This window comes from Corvus brachyrhynchos, unplaced genomic scaffold (genome assembly GCF_000691975.1).
Source record: "Corvus brachyrhynchos isolate BGI_N302 unplaced genomic scaffold, ASM69197v1 scaffold162, whole genome shotgun sequence".
Taxonomy (NCBI): Eukaryota; Metazoa; Chordata; class Aves; order Passeriformes; family Corvidae; genus Corvus; species Corvus brachyrhynchos.
Window position 1 is genome coordinate 7,143,369 of NW_008236696.1, and position 12,474 is coordinate 7,155,842.

General features: G+C 43.8%; 1 long non-coding RNA gene across 2 annotated transcripts in view; it reads left to right on the forward strand.

Annotated features, from left to right (window-relative positions):
• LOC108444885 overlaps positions 1–11,653 on the forward strand; it is a 63,121-nt gene extending 51,468 nt beyond the window's left edge. For both annotated transcript variants that reach the window (XR_001859604.1, XR_001859603.1), the window contains 3 exons: positions 3,000–3,092; positions 4,219–4,377; positions 10,884–11,653. This is a non-coding gene — a long non-coding RNA (uncharacterized LOC108444885). The remainder of the gene's footprint in view (positions 1–2,999; positions 3,093–4,218; positions 4,378–10,883) is intronic.
• Positions 11,654–12,474: the final 821 nt, after the last annotated feature.

Genomic DNA, 12,474 nt, shown 5'->3' on the forward strand with positions numbered 1-12,474 from the left:
CATCAACTCAAATGTTACAGTATCAAATAAGAAATAGCAGATGGAGTCCAACTGTTTCAGTTACAAATTTTAAAGTGGGATTTGTAAAGAGGTTTAAAGTGTAAATACATCAAATAATTGTGTTCCTAGTGGGATCCATTTGTTGCACTGAATTGCTTAATGGTGTGGCAGTGACTGTGAGAAGGGGTGAACTCCACTCTGCTGGTGTTAGCAGGTGATACAAGGGCCAGATTAGCATGGTTTGGATCCCCTGGTAGAATGGAAGTAGCAAATAATTTTTCTTTTCAGGATCCTACAGGTAAAGGAAATTAAAAATCTGAGATCTATGTACCAGATGGAATAGACCGGGCTGAGAAACAGGAATCTGGAAAATGATTGAGGGCTTGAATGCATAATTGGCTGAGTGTCATCTCTCACTCTAGTGCTGTGGCCAAAGGGTCTAAAGCAATCTTTGGATCCTTTCTAATGCCTGCGTGATATTCCCTGTCTCTGTACTCAGGGATTGCTTTACTGCTGTGTTTGGCATTGGTGCAACTACTTTGGGAACACTCCATCCAGCTGTGGTGCCCACAATTAAAGAAGGATGTTGAAAACCTGGCAATCTTTCAGAGAGGAGCCACAAAAATGACTGGGGGATTGGCAAACGCCTTACAGTGCAGTCCATCTCCTTAGCTTACCAAACAAGAAGTCAAGAGAAGTCTGGTTTTCAGGCATGCTATATAAGGAAGACAAATTCAGAAACAGAAGCTCCTTTGGGCAATAGTAGTATAAGAATTAATAGTCAGAAGTTGGATGAGTTCATACTGCATATAAGTCTTCAACTTTAACAGCGGAAACCGTTCTTGGAGCAAAAGTCAGAACTATGATTTATTTGCATCATTTGCAGTAGAGATTGGATGCTTTTCCCATCAGTTACACTCAGGTTCATGCAGGATATTCATTCAGAGCAGCCTTGTTGCTGGCATCCTTTCAGGAGTCAAACCTAGCTGACCACAGCTGCCCTCTGGCTCTGTTAGCTTATAGATCAGGATTTTCCTTCCAAACTGTTTGTGATCTAGAGACACAAAATCCTTCAAGATGCTAATTCTGCTGTCTGATCTTAAGCTCCATTCTTCAGTTTCATTGTAGGATTGGATAGAATGTGAATTTCTGGAAGAATTTGTACGTGAGATTTTGTTTGACCATATGAAAAGCTGAGGGACTAATGTTCATTTTAAAACCATTTATCTGTGTTTACAATTCTCATATCAGCACACAGCCTTTGGCAGGGGGCAGGGCAGGAGGTTTGGAATGAACAGTTAAAGTCAGGCTCCTTTCCTCAAAGCCTTGAAGTCATGGTCTGGCAGAAGGATCCACCAACATTTGTGAAATGGACAAGGGAGAGCAGAGAAGAGAAGAACCATCTCTCTGGTGCCAGGTCATACCCCTGATGCTCCCTGTAACAAAGCCTGACCTTGCAGTTTTGACTACCAGTCAGTCTCTGTGGTACCCTGTGGCCTTGGCTGTTACCCTGCCTTCCTCTCTGAGGAGAGAATTCCTCTTGGGCAGCAAAAAAGGCACATTGGCAATGGCACAGCAAGAAATTCTGCCTTTCTGCTGCCTACACTGTACATGCCCTGTGAGAATGAAGCCTGCCTGAAATCTTCCCCTGAAATCTTAAAAACAGAAATGGGCATGGCACATCTCAGTGTTCATTGAATTGGGATTGAATCCTAATATTCTTTGGTCAAACCTCAAGTTTGGAGGATGTCTGAGCCTCGAATTTGGGTTCTTGACATTTTAGAAATAGTACTTCTCTAGAACCACTCAAAACTCTCCAAATGAAACCAGATCTGTGGTTTTCCCCACTTCCCTACTGGGCTGCTTTGATTTCTGAGCCCTGGGTTTACCAAACAGAGGCCACTTTTCTTCCTCCTACAGAAAAGTATTGTCACCAGGATGATGTGAAGCAAGGAAATTTTGCTGAAGCCTTGATCTGAAATATTTTATTTCAACGGAGGTTTTTTGCTTACTTTCATGTCTGTATATAGCTTTCTCCAGAAGTTCTTTTGTAAGACTCAGACTCTGCTATGATTGAAGTTGATTCTGTACTCTCAGTTTTCCCGCTTTGATTGGACAAACTTCCTTTTTTTTATCCCTACCCAGACTGTGGAGATAGCCCAGCACAAGGACCCACAGTTGGTTGTGGTCCTGCACCAGGCTCTCCATGCTGACACCTACACAGGGCCCTTGGGTTTTTTTGGGCATCAGAACAGGTGTGGTTATTCAATTGCTCATGCAAAGCTGGGCTTTTAAAATCCCACCCCCCAAGAACTCTAAGAGATACTTCTGGTTCATTTTTTCTCTTTAAAGCTCTTTATCAATGTGGTAGATAGAGATGTAGTTCCCTGTTTCATCTGAAGGCATTTGGTATCATGACTGTAAAGTGATATAAATATTTTCATTATCAGCAGTTGATAGGCATTCAGGGTAGGTTGTGGGATGATTACATTTGATACCTTTGTGGAGCAATGGTAGTAATATCATGAATAATATCTTTTAAAATACATTCTGTTTTATAAAGAAGTGGCTTTGGTTTGGATCAGTTGGAAACCTCTGGAACAATTTAATAATAAAACTAGAAAGAAATTGCTCCTTCTTTAATATACTTTCAATATTGGGTCTCCTTAGTCAAGAAAAGATTGCTGTCGAAATTAACTTTGTGAAGATCTAGTCAAAGCAAAAATAACACTGAAATAGTGTTGATTCTTACAAGATAAACATTCTTTCTGGAGCTGTTCTCGAAGGACATTTCACCTGGAACAATAAGATTAGGTGAGAAGGAATAAAAAAAAATAGTTTCCTAGATGTTGCAAGGTCTGATTTTTTGTAAAATAAATACATTGTATAATTAGATTGATGAAAGCCCTGTTTCTATAAGGGTCAGGATAAAGTGATAAATTAACTTGTGATTTCCACACTTTCAAAACTCAATACCTTTCATACTTGTATTTCTCTAGGTTTCCAGAAAAACAGATGAATTGACTCTGTGTGTTCTCCAGGATAATGTGTATCAGAAACCCTATATTCTCCCTCAAAAGATGCCCTGCATGGTAAATATTACGTCTTCACCCAAACTCTCTTTGCATGTCAGCCTTCTAGCTCCAAGCTGTTCCATTTGTCTGCAGAGAGCAAAGGGTGAATCACTGTCTTAATTAAGGTCAGCGTGTGATACCTTTGCTATTCTTCCAGTTATTCGCAGCTGGTGAATAAAGAGTTAAAAATAGGACATAGACTGTCCTCTTCTGTGGTCTTTACTGCTAGCCCAGAATGTTTATAGAACCTTTCTCAGTGATAGTGTCTTTTGATTAATATTCACAGTTCTATCCAGAATTTTCTTTAAAAGCCTAAGTTGAATGCAGCCCACAAGATCAATTGAATTGTGTTTGCCAGTACATCATTAGCAAGTCAGGCCATCGGTCACACTGGAATTTTTTTCAACCTAACTCTGAGTTGATTGATCTTCATAGTTTTAGTGCCCCTTGATAGGTTTATTTTTGTGTAAAGCACATCAGTAGAAATATCTCAAATCATATCCATTTCTGAAGCTCCAGCTAGAACAGTAGTTGAAAGTCAAGGTCAGGATCTTAAAAGGGGGGGGAGAGACGAAAGAGGGAAGTGGGGTTTACATCAGTGCAGTGTTTTCTCCCAATAACTTGTATGAGCTTCATTGCAGGCCCCAAGGGAAAGAATTTTCTGCTTGGGCTACAGAAGGGAGTGTTGAAGTGTTGGGAGAGGCAGGGTGAGAAAGCAGCTATGTTGTTCTTAGAAAAGCTCCATTGGCAAACTAGCACAATAATTTTGCAAAAGGAAAAAAGTCCTCCCTGAGAAGGAGAATTTTGCTGACAAGGTGTTAAGAGATGAAATATCTGCTTTTATTTCATTCTGTTCTCTAAAGGGATTTAGAATTTTGCTGTGTAGCTCTTTCATCCCAAACTAACTTTCAAAGTAAATCCAGTTCCCAGTTCCTCTGCCAACACACTTTTTAAAGGTGCAACAGAGCTCTGTTTTCAGAACTTCATCTTGTTTGAAATTTGTTGAATTTGTTGGGTTTTTTCTGGCCTAAAGTGAGCACGAGTGCTTTGTGTTCTGTAAAAATAGTGGTAACATGGTTGACTCCTGCAGGAGTCAACCATGGCCAGATGTTTCTAACATTAGGTTGTATGTGATTTCCTCCAGGATTAGAACAGAGATCAAACAAAGGCTCCTTAATGCTGCTTGGAGGCTGATCTCTGGCCTCATCCCTCTGTTCCAGTGCCACAGTTGGTGGGCAGTGCTGGGGACCACTTACTCTCCCTTCTAGTGCTCCAGCTGGATCACTGGCACCAGGTCTTTAAGGTATGTTACGGCAATGATAAAAAACAGCGTTATAAGATTGCTGTAGTGCTTGGATTCAGCTTGTTGGTCTGGCCTTTCAGTAGGTTTGTAATGGCACCAGAAAATGGTTTTGACCCCTATTCCTCCTGGATTGTCTGTTACTATTCAGAGTCTCTCCTGCAGGTGCGAGTATCTCTTTCAAAGAGTGGGTGAAAAGACTGAAGGAGAAGGGTGCTCTGTGTGTTCAACTTGTATCAGCATTGAAGCATGTGTAGCTGTTCCCCCATCAAGGCACGCTAAGTAGGGACACCTCACAAGGTGATGTAAGGGCTGGATTTTATGACCTGAATGCAAAACCTGTATTAGTTTCAACCTGCTTCTGGTAACATGTGTCTAATGCTAAATTATCTCTTTCATGTGGTTTTTGTATTATACGCTAACCTCAGATTGCTTTCATGTGTTCAACTTTCACGAGTTCAAGAGTTTTGCAGGAAGAGCAGTGAAATGTGTTTTTGTCAATCTCTTTAGTTTTTGGGCCAAGCTGGGTTTCCAGTGGGCAATTGGAACAGCACTGACTGCCTGGAGGAGCAGGAGTCAGCAGCCTGTGTGGTGCAGGCATGTGTGAGTGCATGTGCATGGAAGTGACTACAGAGGATGCTACTTGGGAAGAACTGTAATGGTGCAGGTCAAAGGCTAGAACAACCCAGTGACAAGCACAACATGTTGGATTGGGAAGTAACACTACAGAGTCCATATTGTCTTAAGCATCTGTGTTCCTAGAGATGTAGATGTGAGTGTGTAAATGATAGCCCTCTCAATGTTTCCTGCTGAGAAATGCTGTGCCACAGTAGGGGGCTGGACTGATGGCTCTAGGGCTGCTGGGCTCACTTCTTGCTGACCTTCTAAGCCTGAATCTGATTTTTAAACTAAAACTAGTTTTAGATACCTTGGGAAATACTTAAGATGAGTGGCTTCCCCAGCTGGTTATTGAGACAGGGTTAGTACCAGCATGGCAATAGTCATGGGGACTTCGTGCTTGTCATGTTTTCATGTGGATTTCCTGCCTTTAAAGCCAAGTATCCACAGCCCCTAAATCTACCTGGGCCCACAGTGGCCTTCCAGAGACTAGCCATGGAAAGGATGAAGCGAGCAGCCCCAGGGGGTTGTCCTAATGCCCCAATGTTTCGTGCTGAGAAATGCTGTGCCACAGTAGGGGGCTGGACTGATGGCTCTAGGGCTGCTGGGCTCACTTCTTGCTGACCTTCTAAGCCTGAATCTGATTTTTAAACTAAAACTAGTTTTAGATACCTTGGGAAATACTTAAGATGAGTGGCTTCCCCAGCTGGTTATTGAGACAGGGTTAGTACCAGCATGGCAATAGTCATGGGGACTTCGTGCTTGTCATGTTTTCATGTGGATTTCCTGCCTTTAAAGCCAAGTATCCACAGCCCCTAAATCTACCTGGGCCCACAGTGGCCTTCCAGAGACTAGCCATGGAAAGGATGAAGCGAGCAGCCCCAGGGGGTTGTCCTAATGCCCATGGGGAGGCAGAAGCAGGGAGGCAGGGCAGTGCAGGGGTTACAGCCAGGCTGGGAGAAGGAGCGGAGGCGTGCCAGCATGCCAGGGATGCTTCTTCCAGACTGCCCCTGGCCAAGGGCTGTCACTGTGATGGATGCCACAGTGTGGGCTGGCAGACAACATCTTCCTTAGGGGCTGTCTCTTTTCTTCTGCACAAAAAAGCCCCAAACCTCCCCACTTGCAGCACCTGCTTTGCTCCTCCGTGCTGCAAATCCTCCCTGGAGGAAGAGGTGGGACAGCTCCTTCTGTCTTTTCCTGAGTGGGATAATCTCAGCATGAGTCACTTGCAGCAGGATGTGGACCCTGTTTCTTTGGAAACTGCACCCAGCTAGCAGCTGCACAGCTCAGCACGTCCGTGACACAGCTTCTGGAACAGGGCAGGGCACCTTCCAGACTGAAGCACCCAAGGGCAAGGCTTGAGCATGCTCTAATTTTGTGAATGGCTCTTGCCTGAGAGCAGGACGTAATGACCAGAAAAGGGTGGGGATACTGTAGATCCATTTCCCTCATTCTTGGTGTCCAGTTAGTACCCTCAAACTGTTCACTCCTGAGCCTACAGGGAAAGCCACAGGAGCAGTGAGCTCTCTATTACAGATACTGGCTGTAACACAAAGGGAGATATTGGTTCATTGATCACTTCATGGTCTTGGTTCATATCTCATTCGGGTTTCTTGGTGGCTGAGGTGTATTCCTGAAATGTTCGTTTGAGTCCCAGCCTTTTTGCTGTGGGAATCTGCCTTGCTCCTGCCTGAGTCTTCTTCTTTTTTCCTCATTTTAAACGTATCTCAGGAGATTATCAAATATCTCCTAGATCAACACCTTCCTTTCCTCACAGAAAGGTCTACCCTCCCTTTGAGTCATTGGAAAACACTACCCCAAAGCCATTTGCTTGGGCTGAGTGACACGCTGGGCGGTTAATGAACCAGCACAGCTGTGTCCAAGCATCCCAGCAATGAATACGGGCTAAAATAGAAGCCACAAGCGGGAAACGTGCAAACCCTTCCTGTGCCAGAGACGAAATCCAGGGAATGCTGGGCCGGATTGCTGGCTTTTCACGCCTCTCACTAAATAAATCCCAGTCTGCAGTCCACCCGTCCGCTCTGTCCGAGTTGGTGGCTCCTTAAAAGCTTTATGGAGGCATTTCCATAGAGGCATCTTCCAGTAACAACAGAAACCCTCACACAACACCTTTAAGGTAGACACATGTAATTAGGCTGTTTTTCGGGAAGCTGGTTTGATGCAGGCAAATGACCCGTTGCAGAGTTTAAATTACCAGGTTGCCCAGTTTTTAACCTCACAAAGATTTTGTTACAGTTAATCCTTTCCTGATGGTCCCTGCACCCTGTTCCAAGTAACTTCCATGGTACACCTTAAGTCTATTTAAAAGAAAGGGTGGAGTACTTGTCTCACTTATTCCAGCAAGGAAACAAATCTAGGCCAGTCAAAAGATTTCAACTAATATTGGATGATACTCAAAATATGAAGATCTTTGGGTTGTTTAATGAACCAAATATGGTGAGTGGAAGAAAGTTGTCTAGCTTTTAATCAAGGTTTTTGCAACGCTGGATGCAGAAGTGGAAGCAGTAGTTACTGTGTAGCCAGTTCTCATAATTTTATTCTGAATTTTGCACTGTGATGCTTTTATTAAAAAAAAAATAAATCTGTTTACATCTAAGAAATTTAATTCCCATAAAAAACAACCAACCAACCACCAAACTCCCCAAACAACCCAAAATGTGTTTCTAGCCCTTACACTTATGTAGAATATGACCCATGTACATCCCAAAGTAAAATAAAAGTACCTCACCGAATCTTACTGTTTCTGAGTCAAGCCCTGTACACTCATATTCCATTTTGCATTTAACTTTTTGTGGTGTTGGCATTTCTGCAGTTATAAGTCAAGGGCTGCCCTGAAGCAGTGATTTGATCTCCCTTGCCTGAGCTTGCCCCACAAAAGCCTATCGGTAATAAATATTATCCCAAGTGACTGTGGTGTAAGTAATGGCATTCCTTGCCCAAAGATCACCCCCGAAAAATCACTCTCTGTTCATGTTTGGAAAGAACTGTTGGAGAGAAAGGTGCAAATGACTCTTGCCTCTGCTCGTAATGTCAGATACAGTTCACCTGGACACCAAGAACAAAATAGACCCAGCAGAACCCAAGCAGTCTCTAGTTCCTGATGTCTGCCCCTGTTTTTCTGGTGATGCCCATGTCTGAGGCTGTGCTCAAACCACCCTCGCCTTCCTTTTCTATAAGGAAGAGCTCTTCTGGTGTGGCAGCCCAGGCCAGCTGTACATAGATGTGCACCTTCCCAGCAGCAGCAAGGCCAGGCTCACTCTAAACAAGGACTGATGCCTTGGGCCTGAGCTTGGCCAGCAGACACCAATATAGAAAGATGTGAAGGACATCAGACCCTGCATTTAAGGCCTCTGTGGCTTGAATCCCCTCTTTTTCACCAGCACCATGGCTCCAGCATTGCCCTGGAGAGCCTTCCACACAGTACTGTGGGATAAGCCCAGGCACTCCCTCCTGCACTGCCCACGGGAGGTGAGTGTCACTGGTGATCCTATGAGGAAAGAATGAGTCTCCTTTTTTAGTACTCCTTTCTTCTTCCTTCTTTTGTTTGCAAATAGAAGCAGTAGAGGGTGGGAGGATGTGGAAATATGCTTCATCTGTATTTTTAATTGAGCACTTTGCCTTTTAGGCTTTGCTGTAAAATATGATAGATTTCTTCAATAATAATTGCACTGGGGAAAAAAAGCTTCATCTGAGTTGCATAAGACTTGCTTTATCCAGGCATGTGGTTTTATAAGAGCTTAAATGTGATTATCTAGGAAAGACCACAAGCTTTTGTTTAGTGATAAGGAGGGTCAAAAAAAATTAAAGGAAACACAAGCCATAAACCCCTGTCTGAAGGCTGTTTTGTTCCACCACAGTACACTAGTGATTCTCCCTGGAATCAGCATGTGGTTCCCTTATCTTGTGGTGGGGAGATAGAAAGTCCCTGGGGAAAGCAGCAAACTGCCTGAGTCTTTGAGTCAAGGAATGGAAAACAGAGTGTGATTCTCGGAGTCCCTGTCCCTAATCCATCCTTAAATATTCCCATAGTTCTGTGCAGTTTGAATTCCCTTAATTACGTGATGGATTTACAGTTCAACATTTCAGATATAATTACCTCATTATCAAAAACAAAGGAGACACGTGCTAGTCTGAAAGAGTAAAGACATAGCCCCATGGAGAAGGATTAGTTCATCTTGTCTTTTCCTCTCACACATGCACGTGCAGATATTTCTGCACAAGTCCCTCTATATCTACTTGTGAGTGTGTTCATTGTTCCTTGGCTTCCAGGGCTGCCCTTTCTTCATGCCTCTGGGAAGTGGTTGAAAAGTCCTTTGATTGATTAAGTTCATGGTCATCATCATAGGCTTGGGTACCAACAGGGTCCAGCTATTTGAACTTTGATATATATGGCAAGACTAAACGGAGCTGTTGAACAGTGCTTCCCAAGGTTTGGACAACTGGAAACCTACTGGGCATCAGACAAGAGCACTGTGGCACTCAGTGAAATCACTGTACCTGGTTCATAGAAAGTAAAATTCTTCACATGAATGTTGGCTGTGTGAGGCACTAAATCTCATTTGTTAAATCATCTCTTTGGAGTTCTTTTTGCATTTAAAACAGGCAATGTGTCTGCAGGATCTTCCATACCTTGCTTATTCTCTCACTGGAAATATCTTGAGTTACTATTGGGACCTGGCTGTTGAAGGAATTGACTGCAAATGGAAGGAGGGCTGGACTCCAGTGTTCTGTTTGCATTTAGACATTTTTATGAAAACTATTCACTTACCACTATCCAGTCAAACCGTTTGAGTCCACACCCAAAAATAAACATGATAACTGATACCCTTTGCTACCTGCCTTTGCTAGGTGGACATCATTAAGATTGGACCACAAGTAGTGAAAATTAATTTAAAAAAAAAATTAAAAGATGCCTTTTAAGGTAAGTAGTGCTGGTACAACCGAGGGATACTGAAACAAAGGGCAGTGAGGTGTGTATGTGGACACACAATTTTGGAGAATGACACTGAAGAATTAGCTCCATTACAGCAGGGTGGTGCCATTTCTCATATCAGTCTCCTTCATCTCTCTGTGCCCTGTGCCAGGAATAAAAGGTTGTGATGATCAGTGAAACAGAAACAGCTACCTGATGGTCCTGTTGTGTACACACTGGGGGTGTCCCCTTGGAGACCATAGGCAGCAAGGGCTGCATCCCTGTTTTCACCCAGATGCTGGGAGTTGCTTGGAGAAGCCCGTCCATCAGGCAGGTTAATTGGGGGCTTCATCAGCACTGGCCCTCCTTGTTGTGTGGCTTCTTGCTGCCCCTGCAGAGCTCCCAGAGGGGAACAACTCGGTTACCAAATCACCCCAGGAGAAGAGGAGAGTTGGGCTTTGGGCACTGTTTTTTTGCTTGCAGCCACATGTGGCTGTGCAAGTCATCCAGGAGTGAGGCCACTAAATCCTCGTGGGGGTATAGGCGTCTTCTGCCTGTTTGCAGCCCTCTGCCCTGCTTACCAAGGTGGTGTCAGAGGGCTGCCTTGGCACAGCCTGTGGTCCTCCAATGGGGATTAATCCCACTGAATGTGGACACGGCAACGCCTACACCTGAACTGTCTAGACACCCCTTCTAACAAGCAAAAAGCAAGAGGTGTGTCTAGGGGCTGAGTCACTTTAACCTGACATCCCACGCAAGCCTGGCTAATCTTCCCTAAAAATATGCCAGTTTTTTTCCAGCAGCTGTGACACAAGCCCAGAGGGCTCATGTTGGATGGAGATCCTGGGCTGTAAGGCAAGCTGAATCCCTCTCTCTGTCTTTGTGTTGGCCATGGCCATGTAAAGCATCAACAGATGGGAAAGCTGATTTGTTCTGTACTTGTCTTTGTGTCTTCCAGGTCTTCTGCTGCTTCTGGGGTTGAGAAAGGAACATCCAGCTATCAAGTCAGTGCTCCATCTTGAATTTTTATATATCCCTCTTCATCTTATAATGAACTGTACACCTGGAAGTGTGCCTCAGTGTGGTCAGTGCAACCAGCTGGGCACAGTGCTGAGCAAAGATTGTATCTCCTCTCTCTAGGAAGTCAGAGCTACCATCAGTTACACACAAAGTCCCCAAATATCTTGGTATCTCCTTTGCCTAAGCATGAGACCATGATATCACCTACTGTGCTGGGGGTAAGTTGGGTTCCCTCAGCAAAGAAAAGCCTACTTCACCAGGCTTCAAAAAAGAGGGGAGATTTTAAGTGGCTTTTAACTGTGTGGCTGGGGGCCTGCTAGCTGCTCTCCAGTTCTGGGCTGCTTCCAGATCCTGGTGACAGGCACGGCATTCAGCAGGTGCTCTAACAGCCAGTCCATCAGAGCAGCAGTACATAAATCAGAGGATGGAGGCAAGAAACCATTGGGGTCAGAAGCTGGCTTTAGGAGTATGTTTTCACCCATCTGAAATCTGTCCACTGTCTGAGATGTTAAGCCATTTTCTGAGCTTCTCATCATTGTGTTGTGCTGTTTCTTTCCGTCCAGTTTGTATAAAGAACAAGCCTTTGGGGTAGAACTTTTCTGCCTTTGACACTCCCAATCCATTCTTGCAAGTTTATGTTTGTTGCTGTTGTTGAGTAACCTGTAATAAATAATGTTTTGGTCAAGACTCTTAAAATGAATACGTGAACCTCAAAGCATTTCTGAGTCGTCTGTACCATGAGGGCCACTGCTCCTGATTTAGGATTAGGTGAGGCACTGACATCCTAGGGCATTTTAGAGTGAGACCAGACAACCAAAAATTTGTGCTGTATTGTATTTAGGGAGATGTAGCATCCCTACAAGGAATCCTGCACACCTGGATGTATACAAAGGAACAAAGTCCTGAACAGTCTAAAAGAAAATACCTCCTCCATCCAAGAAATGTGGGTTAGACAGGAGATTTTTGCCTTGTGCCTCCTGCTTCAGTTTAGAGTTGATCAAGCAACTTCCTTCTAGAGACAAAGTGTTTCTGTAAGTGGCAGAAGAAAAATATTGCAGAGAAAAAACCTTAGGCCTTGAATTCCAAAAATACTGTCTCCTTTCAAATTAAGATTTATAGGCAAGAAGACAATCTCTCTTACAGAGTTTTTCCTGTCACTTGGAGTCCACTCACTGGAAACAAACATACAGTTTAAAAATATATTGGAAGAGCAGCTTGGACACAGAGAAAAGAATGACCTGTAGTCTTAAAAAACAGAGAAGCTTTTCAGTAGCTTGGGGCTTGGAACAAGAAGCTAAAAGTTATGTAACACCAGTGAAATTTGGGGCATTCTTGTTACCTAAAAAATAACCGTTCTTGGCTTCTCACATTAGTATCTCTGCTTAGGGATTACGTTAACTGTTTTGTGGGGAAGCTGGATGAAAATCTGCAGCTGTGGTGGTGAGTTTTCTTCAATGTGTGAAGGGTCAGGATGAGCGAGTGGTTGGGTCATTTGAGGGCTGGTGTTCCTGAGCCCTCTTTGCCTGGGA